We start from the raw sequence: 13,897 nt of genomic DNA on the forward strand, positions 1-13,897 counted from the left end.
AATGCAATGTGGTGAGCTCCTATGCCATCTGGCTTATTTGTGTGTTGCGAGCTAGAGCCTTATGTTTATAGGAATGTGCTCCAGAAAGCATGTGTAATGCTGAGGTCACACTCAAGTGGTCTTCCACAATTACTGACAAGGCACGAGTACCATTACTTATCAACACTTAGACATTACAGTCATTACAGTCATCCATTAAGATGAAACTGGCTGTCAAGCTTTCCGCTAATAGCATAGTGATACCATAATTCGTCATCTTGTGGGGAGAGTTGCTGACAGGGATACCACGAATTGGCGCACTTTGTTTCCTGACTTGTACATAAGCTCCAGCATCGACACTATGCTTACTGATTCCAGAAAGTGACCCACATGTTATGCACAGTTATCTAAATTTTAATCCACATGTCCAAGCAATGCTTCCTGGATGTGCGCAGAAGCGTTGACTACGATTACGTAATGTAATTCGGTGCCACGTCAAAAAATGCTCTGATATCCTCCAAATTTCCTGGCATGGAAGGCGTATGATGGGTGTTTTGCTAATTGGACATACTGTATAATACTTTAACTTTTAAACAGATAATCGCATAGAAGGCTTCTCTGCAGGTTATCGGTGCAGGCCGCCTGCTGGACATCTACCGCGAGCGGCGTCGCCGTTTATCGAGGCGAAATCTGCGCATGCGTGAGGAATGTGCAGTGTCGCATCCAGGCAGCGACGGAACTCAGCACGTGCCCTGGCGCCGAGGTCATCCGCATCAACCCAGCTCCTCTTGAGAATGGCGGCCACGCTTCTAGCGACGCTCAGACACAGAACAAGACATGACCTTGACCGAAGCAAGCACAAATGTGGACATCACAACGGAATCAGCAAAAAGATACAGAACAGCCTTCTTCAATACAGCGAAAACTTGCGACACGATCACGAGACGAGACCATAGTTTTGACAAGACTTTTACACCAGTGAAGAGGATAATAACAAACGGCCGAAGACAACTTAGTTGACCTTAGACGAGCAGCGGCAATGGAACCCGGAACTCGTTGGCTGCCAACACTGCAGGTAGCGCGAAGCAAGCGGTAACTGAAGCGGCGTCTGTGCCTCGACTCCTCGATACTACCCCCGCACCATGGACCTCATCGAAGCCGACCTCTGATGATAATCACTTTGGACGTAGTACCGGTGAGCACGGCATATGTTCTTCGTTTTCGCAAAGCTGAGAAATATCAGCTAAAGATATTGAGATAACGGCAAGGTTTTTGGCGATCATCCCTTCACACGCTTGTTTTCTGGCACAGTATAAAAACGCACCCATACAATGCAGAGATAATTTATCATGTTGTAGGAGGGAATGATGGGATGATGGGTTTTGATGGTGAGAATAGCGTGTACGAGCACTACTATTTCATCGATGCTTTTTATAGGTGCATAACACTCGGTAGGATAACACTCGCTTTGGAAGGCTATGCACTCACCACCGATACTTTTTGTCGGGTGTGTCATTGGCTGGTGCTACGTCTAGCGAATGTCGCTAACAGCTGCTGACGTTAGGCAGTCCCTGGTAAGCAACAGTAATTGTTAGATGTTAAATGTGGTATCTGCGACCCATTGAGTGTTGAGCGAAGAAGTAGCGCCATTTCCGCTCTTCGGCACTTGGCTGTTGTCGGTTCTTTTTTTTGGAACAAAGGGGCCTTACTGCTCAAAACAGTACAGTATGCGGGGACGAACCGCGCAGCGCATTGCCAGTTTTCCTTAGCATATCATAAGAACGTGGTGTTACTCGTACGGCGGAGTCTGTGCAGAATAAGTCTAGAAGGCTTACAAGTCACCCTGACAGCGCCATGGAACCTGTGCTCAAAGTTTCTCAATTTGTTGCATTGCGAGATTTTTTCCTGCCCAGCAGTTCCAGTTCAATGCACTCGCGTAGCCTGCATTAAATTTAGCACGTGTTTGAATTTATGACGTCATTTTCGAATAACAGTCGAACCGCACTGTAAACTCTGTAGATTGCAGATCACAAACCAAAGAAGTATTTATGCACACACTTAGAAAAAAATTGATGGACCATTAGAAATGGAGAAATGTGGCAGGCTCTAATGCTCAGCTCAGACCCAGATAAGCAAAAAGAAATCAATCAAGCCCAAGCAGCCAGCCGCCAGGTTCCAATGGATCCTTTCATACTCCGAGACTCTGAGCTTAAAACTTCCCTGAATTTGGTTCAAGAAAAAGTTTTCTCTCCCTCTCTCTCTGAGGCACGTGGTACTTGGGTTATGATACAAGGCGTAGCGTAGATATCCTACGTGTTTTTTTTCGGTGTTCGATAATACGCCTTTAGGTAGAAAAGGTTGCTGTGTGGTCAGTACATCTCCAAGGTGACCACCATTCTTTTTGCAGGTTTTCTTGCACTTAGGACTACCGAGCAGCACGGCCCAGATCACCTCTGCCGTGGTTTCTAGGATTAGCTTCTGAACGTCCAGACCCATGTCTCCAGATGTCCAGACAAAAGACCTAGGTCCAAGAGGCATCCTATATTCCCAAAGCGACACTCCTCCTGTTCTTCATGCTCTCCTTCCAGCCATTTGGCAAGCGGCACTGGTGCTGTTTCTGATGCCTGCGGCCTCCAACCCGCTGTCAACCATACACAAACACAAGTGCGATCATCACAAAAACGAACCATAAGACCACAAACGCAGAAACAAGAACCACACGAAAACCACAAAAACATGCCGACCGCAGCAATACACGCAGAACAAAGACAAAAAGGAAGCATACACGAACAAGACAAAACAAAGGAATATTAGGGCACGAAACAACGCTGAAACTCTACAAGCAACAGCACAGCTTTTGACTATCACCACGAGGCAACAGAGAAGACAACAAACGGTTACAAGTACACCCTACAGAAGAGCCATGAACACCCTGTGACACAGCGACTACTAGGAAAGAGGATAATATTAGCGAGACCCTTGTATTTGAGACTCTGGTGGCAGCAAACATCTGCCTCTGTGTCAACCACAAGCTGGAAGAGGAGCAGAATATTCTTGATACTCAGATCCACGACATTCCACAAATTAAAAATAAGCACTGGAACGAGTGTGACAACCCTAGAGCACAGCAATCTCGACAACCACCAATGAGGGACCCGACTGCCAAAAAAGATACTTTAGAAAATAGTCGCCACCTCTATGATTGCAGGCGTTCTTGCTGCCAAGACATCGAAAAGCAACGAAATATCTGATACCAGTACAATACACTGGCATCGGCAACACTGGAAAAAATCACCTGGCTTATCAAACGACCTCAGCTATACAAACACCACATATAAATTACAATCGTCAAGACGACTGCGTTCCACAAGCAACTCAAAGACCACTGCTACAGCAAACAAGTCCCATGTACTGCGAATAGTCATCAATCGCCCTGGTGCGGAGAAGTACAGAGCTGCGATTCCACTGGGCAAGGCGGTGTCGTATTTGGCCAAGAGTCCAACAGATGGCGGCACCGCCCCATTGCTGTGCTTAACTGCACAGTTCGCGGAGCGCGCGAACATGAATAAAGCCAGTCGTTCACCGGACTCTGTGTTGGCTGTTCGTTGTCTGGCGCTCGCCCGCAACGCGCGGGGCTCGGACATCACAATGGCGACGAGGAACACGTGTTGAACTGTTTGAAGCGTTCCTGTACTTCGGAAATGCCAGGCGTCGGCAAGCTAGAGCCGTTCGACACGCAGACGAACTGGGACGAGTACCGAGAGAGAGCTGTTCAGTACTTTATTGCCAACGATGTGCCGGATGACAAGAAACGAGCTGTCTTGCTCACGTGTTGTGGCCCGGCCACATACACCTTGCTGCGGAATCTGCTGGCGCCCGTGAAGCCGTGCGAGGCAAGTTTGACTACCATTTTTGATGTCCTCGGGAGGCATTTCTCGCCACAGCCGTCGGAAGTTGTTGCCTCATTCAAGTTCAACTCCAGAACACGACAGGCGGGTGAAGCGGCTGCTGACTACTTCGCAGCCCTGAACAAGCTGGCCGATGAATGCGGGTTTGGCACCTTTCGTGAGAGAATGCTGCGCGACCGTATAGTGGCGGGAATTAACGATGAATCGATGCAGAGACGACTGTTGGAGCTGCCGGACTTGACGCTTGACATGGCGAAGAAAACGGTTATCGCGATGGAAGCGGCAAACAAGGATTCGCAAGTGCTTTCAACGGCGCCCGCGCCCTTTGTCGCGCCGACCAACGCTGTGTCACGTGACTCTACGAAGCCGAGGCGAGAAGAAACGGCCATTTTGTGCTTTCGCTGTGGTGGCGGGCATCTGGCGACGCAGTGCCGACATCTAAACAGTGTCTGCCACAACTGTGGGATTAAGGGCCATCTCTCTCATGTGTGCAAGGGGAGAAAAAATGCGACAAACACCAGGAGAGCGAAAGATGTAGCAAATACCAGGAAAGCGGCGCCGCCGTCTGTGAACAAATCTGTGCATGTCGTGAACGATGCCAGGTGTGATGAAGCCAATGAGCGACCGGATGCGCTTCAGGTATACGAATTGTGGAGTCTGCAAGGCACTGCAGGAGTTACTCAGCCATACCGCGTGGAAGTCGCGGTGAACGGAACTTCGCTGCTAATGGAAGTTGACACGGGAGCAAGTGTATCCGTCGTATCTGGGGACACATTTCACCGACAGTTTCCGTCGGCACGTCTGAAGCCTTCAACTGTTGTGTTGAAGAGCTACTCAGGTGAACTGTCTCCTGTACTAGGAAGTTTGCCTGTGACTGTTCAGCTGGGGAACCGGAAGTGCGAGGAGGTGTTGTACGTTGTTTCTGGTGATTGCCCGTCCCTCATGGGGCGCGGTTGGATGAAGGGTCTTGTCTTGGAATTATGCAATGCGAGAGAGCTCAATGCTGTGTCGTCGCTTGAGGATGTACTGGCTGCGTACTCCACTGTTTTTGATGGCAAACTTGGAACTCTCAAGGGCGTGGCTGCCAAGATCACCATTCAAGACAATGCCAAGCCAAGGTTTTTCAAGCCTCGATCTGTACCGTTCGCGATGATCGATCGTGTTAACGAGGAGCTGCTCCGTATGGAACGCGCTGGAGTGCTGCAACCGGTAAGATCATCAGAATGGGCTGCACCCATTGTGCCTATTCTCAAGCGCAACGTACAGATTCGAATCTGTGGTGACTTCAAGGTCACGGTGAATCCTGTGACTGTGCCGGAGAACTATCCGATACCGCGTGTTGAGGATCTATTCGCCAGACTGAGTGGGGGTGAGAAGTTCTCCAAGCTCGACCTCAAGGATGCCTACTTGCAAGTGGAGCTGGACGAGGCGTCCTCGAAACTGCTGACCGTTAACACGCCAAGGGGGCTGTACCAATACACACGCCTGCCTTTCGGCGTAACCTCAGCACCGTCGATTTTCCAGAGGGAGATGGACAACTTGATGCGCGGTCTACCACACGTGGTCGTGTACTTCGATGACATCCTGGTGACTGGGCGCAATGATAAGGATCACCTTCAGAACTTGTGCCGAGTACTGCATCGCTTGAAGGAAGCCGGTCTGAAGCTGAAGCTTGACAAGTGCACCTTCATGGGTCCAAAAGTGGAATACCTGGGCCACGTTGTCACGTCGGCTGGTTTCCATCCTAACCCTGAAAAGACTGAGGCTGTGCTGAAGGCCCCCAAGCCTAGCGATGTGAAGTCACTGCAAAGTTATTTGGGACTGGTAAATTTCTACCGGCGATTCCTGCCAAATCTGTCTGCTGTTCTTCATCCACTGAATCAATTACTTGGAGCCAAGACACCGTGGATGTGGGGTGCTGACCAGGAACGCGCGTTTAGGGAAAGCAAGGAGTTTCTGGTGTCTGCTGCGGTTTTGGCACACTACGACCCTAGGAAAACATTGGTGCTGATTTGCGATGCATCACCGTATGGAGTGGGGGCTGTGCTGGCTCACCGTGAGGACACGGGCGCTGAGCGTCCGATCGCTTTTGCATCAAGAAGTCTCACATCAGCTGAGCGCAACTATAGTCACTTGGATAAAGAGGCACTTGCCCTGGTGTTTGGAGTGACCAAGTTTCGGCAATATGTCTAGGGCAGAGAGTTTGAGGCGGTCACCGACCACAAGCCTTTGCTAGGCCTGCTCTCCGCTGACAAACCCGTGCCAGAGACGTGCTCTCCTCGAGTGCTGCGCTGGTCACTGATGCTGGCCGCTTATAACTACAAGCTTAAGTACAGACCCGGAGCCAGCATCGCCAGCGCTGACTGCTTGAGTCGGCTGCCGCTGCCTACTTCGGAACACACTGTTGAGCGGCCAGCTGAAGTATTCATGCTTGAGGCTGTTTACCCCAGGGTTTTGGTGGCGTCTGTTGTGGCGGAAGCCACTTCCAAAGACCCTGTGTTAGCAAAGGTTCGCGAGGCACTGTGGGCTGGAACAGAGCTGCGGGATCCTGTGCTAAAGCCATATGCCAATCGCACAACGCAAATGAGCGTCCAAGAAAATTGCATCCTGCTGGGTTCGCGAGTGGTTATTCCTAGTACACTGCAACCTCAAGTGCTGCGTCTACTCCATGAAGGCCACCCTGGAATTTCAAAAATGAAGGCAGTTGCTCGAGCCATGTGTGGTGGTCAACCCTGGATGAAGACATTACGAATACGGTGCGTGGATGCCGTGTGTGTCAGGAGAACCAGAGAACTGCGCGGCCAGTAGCTATGACGCCATGGCCGTATCCCGAGAAGCCGTGGTCACGAATTCACATCGACTTTGCTGGACCTCTCAAGAATCGCTACTTGCTGATCGTGACGGATGTTTTTTCAAAATGGATAGAAGTTGTTCCTGTGACCACACCATCAGCAGATGCCACGATTTCATGCCTACGGACTATGTTTGCTGCCCATGGTTTGCCAGACGTGATTGTGTCGGATAATGGGCCAGCATTCGTGAGTGCCTCGTTCGGGGAATTCCTTCAGCGCAATGACATAAAGCATGCGCTGACGCCACCGTATCACCCGGCATCAAATGGTGCTGCGGAGCGTGCAGTGCAAACTATCAAGGCAAAGCTGAAGAAAGCAGTGGGTGGAAGCTTCGACTGTCAGCTAGCCCGCGTCCTGCTGAACTACAGGTCAACGCCGCACGAGACTACTGGGTGCTCCCCGGCTGAGTTGATGATGGGGCGCAAGCTGAAGACAGCTTTGACCCTACTGCGGCGTGACATGAGGTCCACAGTTCTTACAAGGCAGCTAAAGCAGAAAGTTGCGCACGAGCAGCATGCCCATCGGACGCCGCTTGTGCAGCCAGGGGATTCTGTATATGCACGAAACTTTCGAGATGGTCCACCCTGGTTTCCTGCAATGGTGACTGCTACATCGGGCGACCACATCGCCGATGTCACATTGCCTGATGGTCGGTCCTGGAGGCGACATCAAGAACATTGCGACACGATTTCTCCGCAACCGAAGTGTCTCCGCCGGCTGCAGCAAAACATCAAGTCGGTACACGTGATGTGAGTGCAGATGACCAACAGACCTCTGCCATGCAATCACACCTGAATGCCGGCAGCGAGGACGGATGTGTACAGCACGAGGCTCCACCAAGGGATAATTCAGCACTGGGTGTGCCGGTTGATCCAGAGCTTCCCAAGTGTGAGCCGCAAACACCACCGTTGCGAAGAAGCTCAAGAGCAAGACGGCCCAATGTACGCTATTCGCCGTGAGGCCTGTTCACGTTACCTTCTTTGTGTGGGTGGGGAGGGGTGTCGTATTTGGCCAAGAGTCCAACAGATGGCGGCACCGCCCCATTGCTGTGCTTAACTGCACAGTTCGCGGAGCGCGCGAACATGAATAAAGCCAGTCGTTCACCGGACTCTGTGTTGGCTGTTCGTTCTCTAGCGCTCGCCCGCAACGCGCGGGGCTCGGACATCACAGGCGGCTTGGTACGTAACATGCTCCCAACCTTTTAACAAAAGGAAGATATAACTTTGATAAATTAAACTTAACTTGAAGCTTTTCTGTAGGCTCGAGTATGGAGAATATTTGTCATGTGTAGACTCGTAATGAACCCGCTTGCTCAGTTTCACTTTTGAGTTGCGTTCACTGCCACAGGAGCTGAGCATAAGACTTTTACAAACAAAACGTATCCTTACGTCATGAAGGTTTAGTCTGTGGAAGACAGGGTTTCATGTTTACCGTAGCAAAATGTCTCCTTTGCCACCGAAGTCATTCGATTTTTTATAAACTGTACTCGCTGTCACATTCCCTGTGTGCACCCCTGAGGGTGTAATATATGAAGTATTTAAACCATTTCGACCTGTATTGCTCTATAACATGCTTACCACTTCACCTTTCGTCCGTCACAGGAGGAGAAACACCGTAGAAGAAGGCCCGAGAATGGTTTCCATTTTGTTCCGGAGGCACCAGAGACGGAAGACCACCGTCAGTCGTAGAGAAAGTATAACCACCTGGCAACCACCACATTGCACAGCAGCCACTACAACAACTGTTGAGTGGAGCCAACACTGAACATCCCGTGGATCCAGTTACAAGCTCGGGGAACGAGACTTCAGTCGCTTGCCTCCATGGTCGCCACATCTCCTCTGGTGAGAACACTGACACCGTTCGCAATTGAAACTGTTAAGCTTATTGTCCTTGTTATCCGTATCTCTAACCCCATCGTCGCGCGTGGATCTTCCCAGAAGTGGAAAGCGTGATGCAAACCCCAATCGGAGGACCTCACAAATTATGGTAGCGGCAGCATCGGCCCTGTAGGTGCCGGAGAGTTTTCACATAAGGCCTCATCATCACTTGGAGTGGAAATGAGACGTCGTGGATAGTGATGCCCGAGTGAGCGTGTTAGATGCGATCATCAAGGCGTTAGGGGTCATGTTTTAAAAACTGAAATCATAACCCCTAACGCCTTTTTACCATAGTTGGCAATCTGATTAGCGTGTACACATTTTTTCTCGTGAGCCAATCTGAAACACAGGGGGTTTCCAAAATGGTAGGGATGCAAGATTGGAGCCGCGTACGACATTGCATGGCGTGATGAATCCGTACGCTTCCGCAACATTATTTAGCGGACTCGAATTCACAGCGCGACGTTATGGCCTCATTACTAGGACGTTTATTCACCCGCGAGCTGGCTCCGAATGCTGGGCAACACAATTTTAGGTCTTAAAAGGCCAAGAAAAGAGTGTTCGAACTTGGCTTTAAAATGCTTGCGTTATGTGGAGTACAGGCCACCCAGCATTCATGCCGCGTACGAGAGCGGCAAACTTAAAATACTTTTTTAAAAACTTCCCGCCTTGGGATCTCGCGGCGACGCGCGCTGCCGGGCTTTCTCGGGCGAAACCTGGCGTACGACGTCACGTCGTGCAAGCAGCCGGGGGTTATCATTGCTTCGCCGCGCCAAATTCTTTGAGACGTCATTCAGCTACCGTGGCTGCGCGCGCCGGCATCCGGTGGAGCAGGGCCGAGTGGGTTGGGTCTTTAGTGTGGACGGCGGGGGAGCGCCGACGTTTCGGCGTGCGAAAATTGAGAAGAGGAGGGACGCGGAAGACGCGGAAGTTCAAATTTTGAGTGCATCTAGCACAGCTTCTACACAATCTTCCAAGCTTCCAAGTTTCCATCCAACTAGCTTCCACATAAACATTCTTGACCCGCCGCAGTGGCTCCGTGGTTAGGGCGCTCGGCTACTGATCCGGAGTTCCCGGGTTCGAACCCGACCGCGGCGGCTGCGTTTTTACGGAGGAAAAACGCTAAGGCGCCCGTGTGCTGTGCGATGTCAGTGCACGTTGATGATCCCCAGGTGGTCGAAATTATTCCGGAGCACTCCACTACGACACCTCTCTCGTCCTTTCTTCTTTCGCTCCCTCCTTTATCCCTTCCCTTACGGCGCGGTTCAGGTGTCCATCAATATACGAGACAGACACTATGTCATTTCCTTTCCCCCCCAAAACCAATTATTAATATTAAAATTCTTGGTGGAGGATATTTGTGAAGCGGCACCCTTTAACATCCCAGAAACCCAAGTTTACGAGAGCCCCTTTCTGAGGCCCTTTATTGAGTGCTTGGATTCTAGCTCTGAGCACGGAGCTCGGAACGGACTTTTGTATAAGGAGCTTTGCGCCGAAGTTCTAAACGGCATATGCGACTCGGTTAGGAGGTTCAAACTCTTATGCGACCCCAGAGTTGGAGAAACGGCAAGCAAGAAACGAAAGCGAGAACGGGGATTGAGACCTAATGCCTCTCTCTTATTAGCACTTGCAGCGTGACCTCCAGCGGTCGCGGCACACTTTGTGAAGAGTTCGCTAAACTAAACTACATCGCAAAGGCAAGGGGAAGTATTGAGCGATGCTTATACCGATAGAAAAAAAAACTGCAGTTACGTGCCGCCGAGAGCAGGTGTCATCATAAAATGGACTGCAGCATAGGCTCGTAACGCATTCTAGAATGGCACATGAATGGTGGTAGCCACACACCGGATTTGGCCCATCACTTTGGCGGATGAATATTCCCCTGCCTCGCTGCGCACTCTTTTTTTTTAGCTAGGCACTGTGTATGATCTTCGGGTGCTTTCGTGGCTTGAGGAGCCTCCTCAATCAACAGCCGCTTTTTTTTTAGGTGAACGCGTTCGGCATTCTTCGTCAGTTTGAGTGCTTACATGCCACCGCATTGAGCCGCTTCTGTTTTTAAAGCTGACCCTTGCGCTCAGTGTCCCACGCTGCTTTCGCGTTTTTATGTGCCAGTGTGCTCGCCCAGCGTTCTTCTGGTTTCGACAGGCTTGGCCACCTTCTCATCTTCGTGTGCGGCTACATCAAGCAGCCGTTGGAGTCACTGCTGCCTCTGGAGTTATCCGGCTCGCTAGACGGAAGAAATGGGCATACGCGTCTTCTTAACCCACGGCTTTTATACTTCGTAATACGGATGCGCCTACGTACACCACCATAAACCACAATAAACCCAAACTTAAACCGTGTCTTTCCAGTCACTTTCACTTAAGACGTTTAAATTGTCTGTCCTTGTCAGGAGCTAAAACGACGTGAGTTTTATAGGGAGTACAAAAGGTTTCACACCAAACAGTCTTCTTGTGCCGCATAAACGGACTTGAAGTTTTCGATTGGCGACAAGTGCCCATCAGTTACTTTAAAGTTACGCTGAGTACAAATATTAACTTCCTCAAGCCGATTTAGTAAGTCGAATGCGTGCGTTTTTAGGCCCAAATCCCAGCGACCACACTTCACCGCCATTCACTTTAAAACGATGGCAACCAGTCTTTTCCTCTGAGAACGCCACGAGAAAACGACTCGTGATGGGACGAACTTTAAAGGAAATTTTCTCAGCAATAATCCTGCTTTATGTGCTGTCCGGTGAAACGTCAGCATAACCAGAAACAGCAAAAGTAATAAATTTTCACTCAGGTAAATGATTCCGTGCCGCTGTCTTCACTTTCCCTCTTAATACCACCCAGGAAAAAGGCATTTTAGTAATGTTTAAATAACCTTAACTAGTAGAAAATAGTAGTTGCCGCAATGTGGCCGGAGCTGTCGCTGAGCCGATGATTGACTGCCAGTTACTACTACTACTACTACTACAACTCCGAAAGATTTGTGCTTTCCCAGATACCTGTTTGATAGCCATCCGCCTTGTCTTTCCTCCGGAGCCCTCCACTACGGCGTCCCTCATAGCCTTAGTCGCTTTAGGCCGTTTTACCACCATAACCCTATACCTAAACATTCTCTTTCCAGTCACTTTCTCAGTTTCAAAGTCCTGAAAATAAAGCAGGATGCGGCGTGCATGTGGGCAGCCATCAATGATTCCTTTCCGCACGTCTGGTAAACGTTGTGTGCCGTTCAATCGGAGGAGAAAACCTTGGAAAAATAATTGTGGTACGTTATTAATACTGGAATAAATGGGGACCACACTCTTCTATTCTCCCGTTCTCCTGAACCTGCACCGCCAACTTCGTGCAGGTTTTCCGTCGTGGCTCATTTTCCGGAGCCCTTCACTACGGCGTCCCTCGAAGCCTAAGACGGTTTGGGATGCGAAAGCCCCATAAACCAAACCAATAATTGCTGCAAAACCTGTGCCTATGAGTGGCGTTCAAGGCGGAGCTCCTGCAGCTTGTAACATTCAGTTGGACACTTTTTTAACGTGTTGCTATAGGCGACACCACTCGTGTACCTGCTGCCGGTTGCCATTCGTCGTACTGGCCACCCTATATACACACAGTGCGCAGAACCAGACAAAACAACCAGCGTACGCGTGTGTTTTACGCGTACGCTGTACGCGTAAAACGCTGTACGCTGATTGTACGCGTGTACAGTCACATCGACAGCTGACAGGCGGTCTCAATTCCCGGAGTCCTTCACGGGTCAGGCCGGTCAGACCTCAGGCTGACCCGAGGTAAACCATGCAATCAGTGAGAGAGACTGGACATAAAAAGTGACTGCGTACGTATATGTGCCTACAGTTTGCAATCGATAGTGTTCGTGGCATTTAGGACCGATTGGGTTGGTGGTGATGCAGGTAGCAGTGTGCGGCAGTCTGTAGCAGGCCCTTAAGCACAATGACTTAGTGGCTGTCGAATTCTGCTGGGGAGCTAAAGGCTATGGGATCGAAACCTGGGCGTGGGGACCGTCTTAGATGGAGGTGAAATGCAAAAACTTCCATGTGCTGTGAGATGTCGGCGTTTGTGAATCCTTTATCACCAAATTCCAGAAAAACTTACACATACCGTCGACTTCCTGACCGTCACGGACAAGGGAAATCCACCACTCTTCGGCGGTCAGTCTTAGGTGTTAACCTTGTGAAAAGTAACTTAAGTAATTTAAAGTAATTGACGTAGTTGTAATGAATGTGCAAGTGATATTTATAATTGAGTTTGCCCTTGCACGTCGACACAGCAAACGCTTGTTTCCGTTACGCGATTCGACAAATGTGGAAGCGTGGTTCATATCATCCTTCAGCCACTGCTCATTGCATTCTAAATGGCCAGCATGTCAGCCTGGGACAAGGCCACCCGCAAATCACGCAGGCAGTTCGTTGTAGTGAGGAAGGCTGGAGGACACTCAAGAAATCTACGATTTTTGTTCCAACGCTATCAGCTTCTTGATCAATTCAGTCGACGGTGACTAAAGACACTGGATCTTAAAGCGATAGTTTTGTAATCGTGCGGTTATCTTCACTTTTAAGCAGTTCAATCACTCAGTGCTTTCTACCTAATAGTCCAGAAAAAAGTTCTTTCCAGACATCCGTGATGGACAGTGCCTTCTGTGTCCTTCCTGATTTTTTTAAAAAAACAAAACATTGTAAATGTCTGTGGGCAGAAGAAAGTCCTTTGACATGTTTAGAATAATCGGCAGAGATACTTTGTCGTGCGCTTTTTAGCGATTTTTCTCTACGCTTTCTTTGAAGTGCAGATCATTTAGGTTTACGGTGAACACTTCTGTGGAATGTACATTTGGATTTTGTGAATTTTGCATAGTTTCTAAATTAACCCTACCCCCCTCTCCCATTTCATGCAGGTTGCGACATAAGTGCCCACATAGGAGCTTCCTCTTCTGGTCACGGCTTAAAGACTGCCTCGCAGGCGGCGTCTCTCCGTGTGCCTCCGACGAACTTCTTCACGCAGATACGGAATGATCTACATAAGCTGAGGAGGCAAGCTCAGTTCTACGCCTCGCAACACGGCGGCCGTGTAATTCCTGTGCGTGGTACTTCTGTCGGCACTCCTGTTCTTCATGCTCGGGCAGGCGCCTTTTCAACACATTCACCCGTGCGGCACCACTCCAGTTCCTGTTGCCAACAGCCAACCACCTGACTACCAAACACAGACGCCTAAACAACAACTAAACGTGAACAGCAACGAAAAGGAGAAAAATCTATGAAGAACCCCAACAGACATACAGCCCATTC

The sequence above is a fragment of the Amblyomma americanum genome, chromosome 10 (genome assembly GCF_052857255.1).
Source record: "Amblyomma americanum isolate KBUSLIRL-KWMA chromosome 10, ASM5285725v1, whole genome shotgun sequence".
NCBI classification, from domain to species: domain Eukaryota; kingdom Metazoa; phylum Arthropoda; class Arachnida; order Ixodida; family Ixodidae; genus Amblyomma; species Amblyomma americanum.